The following is an 11,635-nucleotide window of genomic DNA, read 5'->3' as shown; positions in this document are numbered from 1 at the left end:
CAATATCTCCTTTGATGGTGTTGACATCTCTAGCATATTGAAAGCCTTGAATTTGTTGTAGTTGTAGAGAAACAAGATGTGCTTGAAGGAGCTTCTTGGTGTTGGCATTTGTGGTGGTTTGAAGAGCAGATTTTGTCTGATTTATGAGTTGAATCAGGGTTGTCTTGAAGTAGTGTTCATCACAATGCTTTGAAAATGCCCATGATGGCATGCCTGATCTTGAGCTAGAACCTAGTTCTCCCCCTATGTCCAATGGCTCTTCTTCACTATCTCCACCTTCATATCCAAAGAAATCTGCTGAACCACCAGTTTCATAATCAACATCACCAGCTGTAGAGGAAAAAGCTGTGATGACATCCTTGGATCTTAACATTAACTGTGTGGTGTGCACCAAGTTAAGCATCCTTTCTGTATTGTCATTGCCCTATTCAGCTAGAAGTTGATATGCTGGAGCAGGATGAGTAAATGCCTCAGCATCAAGGGAGGTGGATTCCATAACAACTTGAGGTTGCTGGGATAGTCCCTCCCTGTCTGCATCCTGGATATTCATTAACTCACTTACAATAACATCCATCCTTATAGCTCCTGTACCTGCATTTCTCTCATAATCTCTCTTTTGTTGCATCAAGGTCTCACCTTGGCTCCCCACCCTCACACCCTCACCTTCACCATCTAAGGTGGGACTCCTCTCACTCTCTCTTGCCAATCCTGAAGAACTGGATTGCTTATTTTCACTCTTTTCCTCTACTTTTTCCTGGGAGCAACCCAGACTCTCACTCATAATACTCTCTTCCCTCAATCCTAAGAGTGACTGTACTACCACTAAGTCTTCTGCACTTGAGATAATTGATGAAATTTTAAGCTGTGCAGAGACACTCGACGGATAAGGGATATCCGTCGGGTTTACAATTTGACTATCCGACGGATAACTGCTGTTAAGCTTATCCGTCGGGATACAATCACTACTCGACGGATGGACAATATCCATCGAGAGAGTATGAATAAATAAGTTTGGAGTGGAAACTATTGTGGACTCTGTGCATATTGATGAAAATTTTGGCACAGATGTCTCAACAGTTCCTGAAAGAATTGGCAAGTGAGCCAACAAATCATCCAAAAGATGATGCTCACTTGTACTAGATTTTGGCTTCCCCAACAGAGTTAAAGAAGGGGAATCAGGAATTGATGTGTTGATCATATCCACATCAAGAGAGTTTGTGGGAGAATTTGGTGTTTGGGGTGCTTCTATAACTAAATTTTTTGGCTGTGACTCCACATTTATTGGAGCCACATCAAGTTGACTTTGAGAAGGTGCAGTGACTGTGTCTTTAGCACCAGTTTGCACAGTGTGTGAACCCTGTACATCCCCAAAAGTTTTTGATTTCTTCTTTCTGGCATAAGTTTGGGGTGAGCTAGTGTCCCTTACCTTTTGGCCTGTGCTCCTTGCTGAGAGCTTTGTTCAATAGCCACATCCTTTTGGGAGGATGCAGCTAAAAATGAGCTTTTGTCCTTTTTAAGCACTACAGTTTGTTGGGAAACTGCAGTGAGGCTAGGCTGGGCAACACTCACCTCTCCAACCTTATTATTAGGGTTTCTTTGATCTTCACCCTGTCCCTCACCTACCTTACCCACCTTCACACTGTCCTCTTTAGATTTGGTGGATTTTGCAACTGGCATCTTTTGAGAGATACCAGAGGGGGCTTTCTTTGACTTGGATTTAGAAGTTTTGGATTTGGCAGCTTGGGTAGGTAACTGTTGGGTCATTGATACAGTTGCCATAACTACACTAGATTGCAAAGAAATTTATAAGGTTGGAATAGTAGAGACATATGAACTTACCTCACTTACCTGAGGTGCTTCCATTACAGGGAAATAGAAGAGTGGCACCTCCTTGTGATGGTTTTCCCTGTTTAAATCTGCAATAATTCTTCTCTCTTGAACTCAACAATCTAATTTGTTGTTTCGGTTCTCAAGCACAATTTCCTCAGAGAGGTGGTTAGCTAGCATCATGAAAAATCTAGCATAGTAAACATTTTTACCACTCTTATTTAACTACCCTAATTTAAACCCCAACTCAAACAAAACAAGATCACTAAAATTAAGGAACTTATCTGTAACTAGCATGTAAAGCATGATAAGCATAGAAATATTGACAGAATCAAAATTACTGATTTTACCATAAAAGACCTTGGTAACTACATCACACATGGAACTCCATTCTTTCCTAAGACCCAACCTCCAAATATCACTTAACTTAGAAGTAGAGAGTGCATAGTTCATGGAATTAAGCATATTAACAATATCAGTATCTGTGTGTGGTGAGGTTACAGTATTATCAGGAATTTTAAAACATGCTTTAATAATATCACTATTGATACATACTTCCTTACCTTTAATGGTGAGTGTGATGATCTTATCAGTAGAGTTGTATGTAGCAGTCGTCCACATCTCTTCAACAACCTCACAGAAGATGGTGGGTGATTCTAGCATTGCATAGCTGAGTTTGCAGTTCTTCACAAAATCCATCATTTTGTGGTAGTCACTTGAATGTTGAATCCCCTTATTTACTAGAGCTGTGAAGTTGTTCTTCTCGTAGATGTATCCAGTTTGTAACATGATCTTGACTACTGGTGCCATTGTTAGAGAGTGGAAATTGCAGAGATAGAGATGATAATTGCTTTTGAGAAAGAGAGAATTTAAAGCATATGATTTGAGAATGATAAAAGATAAGTAATGGAAATGAATTAAGCTTTTATACTATCTCAAAAATAACTGTCAAAAATAATAAAGTAAAATAAAGTAACCAATAAAAATTGGCCAAAATAGCCGTTTAAAAATAAACTGTAAAAATTCCTTCAATTATCCGTCGTGTTATACTTATAAACTGTAAGTATACTCGATGGATAATGTTCATAGAATTAGCGGCTAAGATTTAGATAATTCGACGGATGAGGATAAATCAGTTATCCGTCGAGTCATAAAATATTCCAGAAAAGTAATTGATTTTATTATTAAGAAGTATACCGACGGATGATCAAACTCTATGGATAGTGATCATCCGTCGAGATGTAAATTTTGACTTAGCCAAAATTTCATCCAAGACTGTAAAACCAATTAAATTTCTGGCTCCATTACAATTTGCAGATTATCTGAAAAGATTTAAGAGTAATTTAGCAAACCTAACTCACTTACCAACCTTGAAAAGGTGGATTCATCTAGTGGCTTGGTAAATATATCTGCAAGCTGCTTTTCACTTGGAACAAAATGTAGTTCCACAATACCATTCATTACATGGTCCCTTATGAAGTGGTACTTGATGTCTATGTGCTTTGTTCTTGAATGTTGCACTGGATTTTCAGTGATGGCAATTGCACTTGTGTTATCACAGAAAATGGGAATTCTTTCTACTTGTAGACCATAGTCTAGCAATTGGTTTTTCATCCACAAAATCTGTGCACAGCAACTGCCAGCAGCAATATATTCAGCTTCAACTATAGAAGTAGAAACTGAATTTTGCTTTTTATTGAACTAGGACACAAGCTTGTTTCCTAAAAAATTGACAGGTTCCTGTTATACTTTTTCTATCAATTCTACAACTTGCATAATCTGCATCTGAATAAACAGTTAGATCAAAACCAGAATCTCTAGGGTACCAAATGCCAAGTTTTGGTGTTCCCTCGAGATATCTGAAAATTCTCTTAATAGCTACTAAGTGAGATTCTCTAGGATCAGCCTAAAATCTAGCACACAAACATGTAGCAAACATTATATCTGGCCTACTAGCTGTTAAGTACAGAAGTAAGCCAACCATGCCCCTCTAACTTGAAATATCCACAGACTTTTCAGTAGTGTTTAACTCAAGCTTAGTTGCAGTGGCCATGGGAGTTTTTACAGATGTGTAATCCATTAGATCAAACTTCTTTAAAATATCATAAATATATTTAGTTTGACTAATAAATATTCCATCACTAACTTGCTTAACTTGCAAACCAAGAAAGTAAGTTAGTTCTCCCATCATACTCATTTCATACTTACTTTACATCAATTAGGCAAACCTTTTACAAAGTTTTTCATCTGTAGAGCCAAAAATAATATCATCTACATAAATTTAAACAAGTATACTAGAGCCATTAACATTTCTAAAGAAAAGATTTTTGTCTACAGTACCTCTAGTGAAGTGATTCTCTAAAAGAAACTTTGACAAAGTATCATACCTGGCTCTAGGTGCTTGCTTCAGTCCATAAAGGGCTTTCAAAAGATAGTAAACATATTCTGGAAAATTTGGATCTTCAAAACTAGGAGGCTGACTGACATAGACTTCCTCCTCCAAATCTCCATTCAGAAAGGCACTTTTGACATCCATTTGATAGACTTTGAAATTGGTATGGGGCTGCATAGGCAAAGAAGATTCTGATGGCTTCAAGTCTTGCAACAGGAGCAAATGTTTCATCAAAATCTATTCCTTCTTGTTGATAATAGCCCTTAGCAACTAATCTAGCTTTGTTCCTCACTACTATGCCATTTTCATCCATCTTGTTTCTGAATACCCATTTGGTGTCAATTGGATTCTTTCCTTTAGGCTTGGCCACCAGCTTCCATACTTTATTCCTCTCAAATTGGTTTAGCTCCTCCTGCATAGCTAAAATCCAATCATGATCCAACAAAGCTTCTTCTACCTTCTTTGGTTCTTCCTTAGAAAGAAAGCTGTTGTATAGACATTCTTCTTGAGTTGCTCTCCTTGTTTAAACTCTAGTGGATACATCACCAATAATGAGCTCAAATGGGTGATTCTTTGTCCATTTTCTTTGTTGAGGTAGATTAGCTCTAGATGAAGAAGCCTTATTGTTGTCTTGATGTGTGATTGAGTTTTGATTATTAGAAACTCCCCTTGAGTTAATGGATCTTTGATTTGAGAAAGGGGAGCTTTCTGTAAGTGATCTATTCTTACTCCCAGCTTCTTTTGATGACCCGACAGATGGTGAATTTTGAGTACCGACGGATGAGGCTGGTTGTCTCCCGACGGATAAGGCAGATTGTCTCCCGACGGATGAAGCATTATGCAACTCGACAGATGTTGAATTTTGTGCTTCATTGGTAGTAGATTTTTCTGCATTATCCTGTGATACTATTTCTTGATCACTTTCGTCATCACTGTATCACTGACCATCTCCACATTGTCAAATTTGAGACTCTCATGGTAATCTCCATCTTGCAGTCCTTCAATCTTTGTATCATCAAACACAACATGTATTGATTCCACAACAATGTTGGTTCTTAGATTGTAGACTCTATATGCTTTACCAACAGCATATCCAACAAAAATTCCCTCATCTTCTTTAGCATCAAACTTCCCATTCTGATCAGTTTGATTTCTCAAGATATAATATTTGCAGCCAAAGACATGAAGAAAATTTAGAGTTGGCTTCTTGTTCTTGAATAATTGATAGGGAGTCATGCATTTTACTTGATTAACCAGAGAAATATTCTGAGTGTAGCATGTAGTATTTACAGCTTCAGCCCAGAAGTATGTTGGTAATTTAGATTCTTCAAGCATTGTCCTTGCAGCTTTAATAAGTGATATGTTCTTCCTTTCTACTAATCCATTTTGTTGTGGAGTCCTTGCTGCTGAAAACTCATGCAAAATCTCATTTTCTTCACAAAATTCTCTCATGACAGAATTCTTGAACTCAGTTCCATTTTCACTCCTCATTCTTCTAACTTTGAAATCAGGATGATTATTGACTTGCCTTATGTGATTGATGATGATTTCACTAGCCTCATCTTTAGACTTTAGGAAATATATCCAAGAGAACTTTGAGAAATCATCTACAATAACTAGGCAATATGTTTTTCTTGAGATAAACAACACATTGACCGATCCAAACAAATCCATGTGTAGCAGTTGCAAAGGTTCTTCAATTGTTGAATCAAGCTTCTTTCTGAATGATACTTTAATTTGCTTTCCCTTCTGGCAAGCATCACACAATCCATCCTTTGAAAACTCCACTTGAGGAATGCCTCTAACCAATTCTTTCTCTACTAGTTCATTCATGGTCTTGAAGTTTAGATGGGATAGCTTCTTGTGCCATAACCAACTTTCATCCTGACTTGCTTTGCTGAGAAGACAAGTAACATATTCTGCATTTGATGAGTTGAAGTCAGCTAGGTACACATTTCCTTTTCTCACACCAGTGAAAACCACATTGTTGCTCCTCTTGTTCGTCACAACACAGGCTTCTGAATTGAAGGTTACTGAGTTGCCTTTATCACAAAGTTGGCTGATACTCAACAAATTTTGCTTGAGACCATCCACTAAGGCAACCTCCTCAATGATGACATTATCTTTTGAAATCAAGCCATATCCCACAGTATAACCCTTGCTATCATCTCCAAAAGTAATACTTGGGCCAGCTCTCTTCTTGAACTCTGTGAGCAGGGTAATATCACTAGTCATGTGTCTTGAACAACAACTATCCAAGAATCATAGATTCTTTCTATTTCCCTGCACACATCAAAATCAAATCAAGTTGATTTTGGTATCCAAGTTTCCTTGGGTCCTACCTTGTTAGCTTTCTTTTTCTATTTCTTAGGTTTGATCTCATTTGACTTGAGGATATTAGATTCATCCTTAGTCATTTGAGTTGGACCTTTGAAACCATTCATTACAGCAGAATTATCATGCATATTTTGATTAACAGGGAATGGCATGCTATTAGTGAACATGTTATTCCAGTAAGGCATGCTAAATGGCCTTTGTGGCATACTAAATGCAGCATAATAAGGATTAGGTGCAAATGGCATATTAGCAAACTGTGCATTCATATTCTGTGTAGACATAGCATTCATAGGCATAGAAGGCATGGCATTCATGTTGGGAAAATGAGGTGGCACAGATATGGAAGTAGGCATGGCAATTTTGCAATTAACAGACAAATGATTTACACTACCACACTTAACATAGATTTTTATTGTAGCATATTTATCAGGTGTGTAGTTGTTATGCTTGTTAATTCCTACTTTACCATTTCTATTATTTTTCCTTTTAGCCTCTGTTTTAACCTCAATCGTTTCCAGTCTGTCACTCAATTGCTTGACAGTCATATGTCCAACATTAGCCTTTTTCTCCTTCTTTATTTGACTGGATTCTCCTGGAACAAAGTTCTTAGAAACTGATCCATATTTCTCATTTAACTTGACAAGTTTGGCTTTACTGACATGCTTGCTCACAATCGACGGATGAGGATTTATATCACTCGATGGATAACACTTTTTTTATCCGACGGATGACCCTCATCATCCGTCGAGTCTACATCTGTTAGCAATCCTTCCACCAAATTGGATTCCGGATTCTCCTTGTTCTTCTTCCAGGCTGCATCACAAAAGGACTCTATACCTTAAACTTTGGTGATTTGAGCATGAACATCTCTAGATGTTTTCCATGCCTTAATCACCTATTGTTCTCATTCAAGCTGCTTCTTCAAGATCTTTTCTTTCTCCAAGGACTCAGTTAATTCATCCTTAGCAATTTTACACTCAATTCTTAATTTTTCAAATTCAATTAACTGAGACTCTAACACATTATTCCTCTCACTTAAAAATAAATTGTTTTCTTTGATTTAGCATTTTGCTTAGTAAGAGAATTAAGTGTAACACGCAAATGATATAATTCTCTAGACATGTCATTTATGGCATCATTACACTCAGCTTTAGATAAATGTGCAAGGTTAGTGGTGATTACCTGATTACTTGAAGAACTTGTCTCTGTTTCATCAGACTTGGCCATTAGGGCTAGATTGACATAGCTGACATCCTCATCCTCATCCAGACCATCTGCTGCCCAGTTATTTTCTTGTGTAATGAAAGCCCTTTCCTTTTGTTTGAGCAATTCAAAATATTTCTGTTTATAATCCACAGGCTCAAACTTTTTCTTATTGGAATCTGACTTTCTACACTCACTGGCAAAGTGCCCTGCCAAGCCACATTTGAAACATTTGAATTTTGATTTATCCACCATGTTTCTATTCGGTTTAGCTGCTCCAAAGTTCTTCTTGAACTTGAGCTTGGCAAATCTTCTGGAAAGAAATGCTAGATGTTCATCAATATCTTCCATGTCATCTTGGCTCAAAGAATCTTCAATTTCTGCTACCAGCCCCTTGCCCTTATTTTCACAGACCTTTGAAGTTGATTCAACATCTTCCATCTTCATCTCCTTCTCTAACTCAGCAACTAGTGCAATGGATCCTCCTTTATTCTTTCCTTTCTCCATCTTCTCATCTTGCTCTATTTAAAGCTCATAAGTTTTCACGATGCCATACAGTCTCTCCAAAGTAAACTCCTTGTAATCTTGAGAGTTTCTCAATGAGACTGCCATAGGTTTCCATTCCTTTGGAAGAGATCTAAGGAACTTCATATTAGAGTCTTTTGTCTGATAGACCCTTCCATGCAATTTCAGGGCATTTAGTAGTTTTTGAAACCTACTAAAGATGTCAGTGAAAGACTCACTTTCTTCACTATGAAAATGCTCATATTGGTGAATGAGTAGCTGCATCTTATTCTCCCTTACTTGCTCAGTGTCATCACAGATAATCTGTATAGTATCCCAAACTTCCTTGGCAGTTTTGCAATTGATGATGTGTCAAACATGTCACCATCAACTTCATTGAACAGGATATTCATGGCCTTCTTATCTTTCCTGACTTGTTCAATATCAGGATCAGACCATTCATGCCTTGGCTTGGGGACTGATGGCTCATTTCCAGTTGCAGCTCTCATTGGTACATGAGGGCCTCTCTCTATGCAATCTACATAGGCCTCATCTTGAGAAAGTAAGTGGAGATGCATTTTTACCTTCCAATGATGGTAATTGTCTTTATCCAGAAAAGGAATCTTAACTCCAACATCCTTCTTGTTCATCTTGCTGTTTTGTTGTGATCTTTAAACTCTTTGTTTATCAAGAGCTTGCTCTAATACCAATTGTTAGTCCCTAACAATGCAACAAAAATTACAGAAGGGGGGTTGAATGGAATTCTTGAAACTTTTTCTTGGTTTAAAAAATGTTCTAACTTAAAATATATATCTTAGTGAATTGATTTGTAAAGTGTGGAATAATAACTTGAAATGAATCAAAACACAAGTAATTAAAAACAGAAGTATTTAAAAACTTTCTGGCGGATATGAAAGTATCCACCATAAATATATATTATATCAAGAGAACTCTTTGTAGCAAGATTTGCTCACAGCTGTTTACAAGTATGAACGACTAAGTTTGCAGAGAAATGCTAAAAATACAGCTTACAAATGTTTCTCTGAGAAATTCTTGCTTAGTGTTCTTTTTGTTCTATTTGCTACTTCTTGGTTTATATATCACAAAGATTATAAAGTAATAAGACAAGATAATAAAACAAAACTATCAAGTCTAATACTGTGCTACTTCATTACTCTATTCCAGCATCTTTGAATATCTTCATAATAGCATGGAAATGGCAATGCTTCTTTGTTCTCTAAATCCCAGTTGAATAGGCTTCCACATTCCATTTGCATACACTCGACGCATGTGACTGTGTTGTCACTATCAATAGATGTTTGAATCCTTTATCCATCGGGTTCATGATTATCTGTCGGGTTGCCTTGTTGATCATCCGTCGAGTGGCATTGTTGTTTATCCGGCGGGTAGCTATCTAGCACTTGACTTCATTTTATTTATGCAGAATTACAAGATATCATCTATGTACAATTAATAAACCTATTCTCCATATCTAGTTAAAGTCAACATGACTTGAGTACTACTATAGAATCTAAACAATGTGTATGCAGAAATGTGCTACAGACTTATTGTTACACAAGCTACTCACTCGATGGATAATAAATCATTATCCGTCGGGACTATATTGAGTCATCCGCCGGGACTATAATCCTTATCCGTCGAGTGCTACATTTTTCACTAAGTAAAATCTACCAAGGTGTTTTGTTAATGAAATCATCAAGTTCACAACATATCCACAACAAAATACTCCATCTAGCATTTCATAACCAAAAACCACAGCAAGCATCTCATACAAGTCAAGTACCAAAGCATAAAATCAACAAGTATGGTCTCTACTTTGAAAATCACTTGTAAATCGATATGTAAGTACTATATCCAACATGCAAGTGCTAAAATCAATATGCAAGTACTAAACTTAAGTTATCTTGAATGAAAAATAGCATGCATGAGTTTAATCTTGACAAAACAACTTTTGTAAAGAGCAAGACTTTTAAAATCAACATGCATGGTCATTTTTCATAAAAACTTCTCAAATCAACACTTTACATTTGGCTCTTAAGAAATCATTTCCAAATGTTTATGAACAAGATTATGACTTGGCAAAAATAGACGTGTAACACCTCTCCAAAATCACATCTTGCTCATTTCTATAAGCCACCATGGTTGAAACCTTGAGTTCACAAGAACTAAGGCCTCAACTTCGGCTTTAAGAACATGCATGCACAAAATTCACCTCAAAATGAATCTACTCCAGTAAATGATGAAGATCTTGGCTTCACTAACTTGAAAAGTGAAAGAAAATGAAAAAGAAGTGAAGAAAAATGGTAAGAGTGGGGTGGGGGTGAGCTTCGGTCGAGAGGGAGAGAGGAGAGGAAAGAGTGAGGTGTTTGAGTGGGTGTGTGATGAAAATGAGAGTATCCTCTTGGTTTTGGTACTAAAATGTGGTAGTGGAATGGAGAATTTACTCTAATAACCCTCTTGCTAGTTGTAACAAAATTGCATGCAAGGTTAAAGAAGTAAACTAGCAAGTTAGTGGGGTTGGAATTGACGGTCTTAGCCTTGGACTCTTTCATAAACCAAAATGCATGCAAGGGTATACTAGTAATATATTAATTAATAAAAGTATGATTAAAAGTAATGGATTTTAGAAAATAAATACAACTCCATAAATCACAAAATTAATACCATAAATACTATGAGATTTTAGAAGTTTTATAAAATTGTTTTCAAAAATTTTGAACAAGAATATATTTTAGAAGAATTTTCTAGGATTAATAATTTGATATAAAAGCCACATAAAAATATGATTAACAACTCTAAGACACATAAGAAAATGCAAATAATTTGATTTTTAAGCCGCTATTATACGAATTATAATCTATCGCCTAATCGCAACTATTATAATCATTATCTAATCGCGTTAAACCCAAATATTATTTAATCGCGTAACGAATTTTGCTTGCGTACAATTAGTCATACGCTTATAGATCATCTAACAATATTCACAATGCCACACAAGGAAGAATATATACGAACACATTGGATTCTCATAATTTTTGACATCTAATACAAAAAAATTATATAGCACAAAACAGAATATTATATTACATCCATATCAAATATTTACAGGCGGTACAACCTTCCCCCCTTTAAGGATTTTATTTCCAGAAACTAAGCAAACAGACAAGGATACTTATCTAACATATCACTTTCTAATTCCAATGTTGACTCTTCAACTTTGGGATTTCTCTATAAAATTCTCACTAAAGGAACTATTCTATTCCTTAACACTTTATCCTTTCTATCTAGAATGCTAACTGGCTGCTCGACATAAGACAAATCTGGCTCAATCTCCACTGGTTCATTCTCTAT

The sequence above is a fragment of the Apium graveolens genome, chromosome 4, assembly GCF_009905375.1.
Source record: "Apium graveolens cultivar Ventura chromosome 4, ASM990537v1, whole genome shotgun sequence".
Classification (NCBI taxonomy): Eukaryota; Viridiplantae; Streptophyta; class Magnoliopsida; order Apiales; family Apiaceae; genus Apium; species Apium graveolens.
This window is presented reverse-complemented; position numbering follows the sequence as displayed.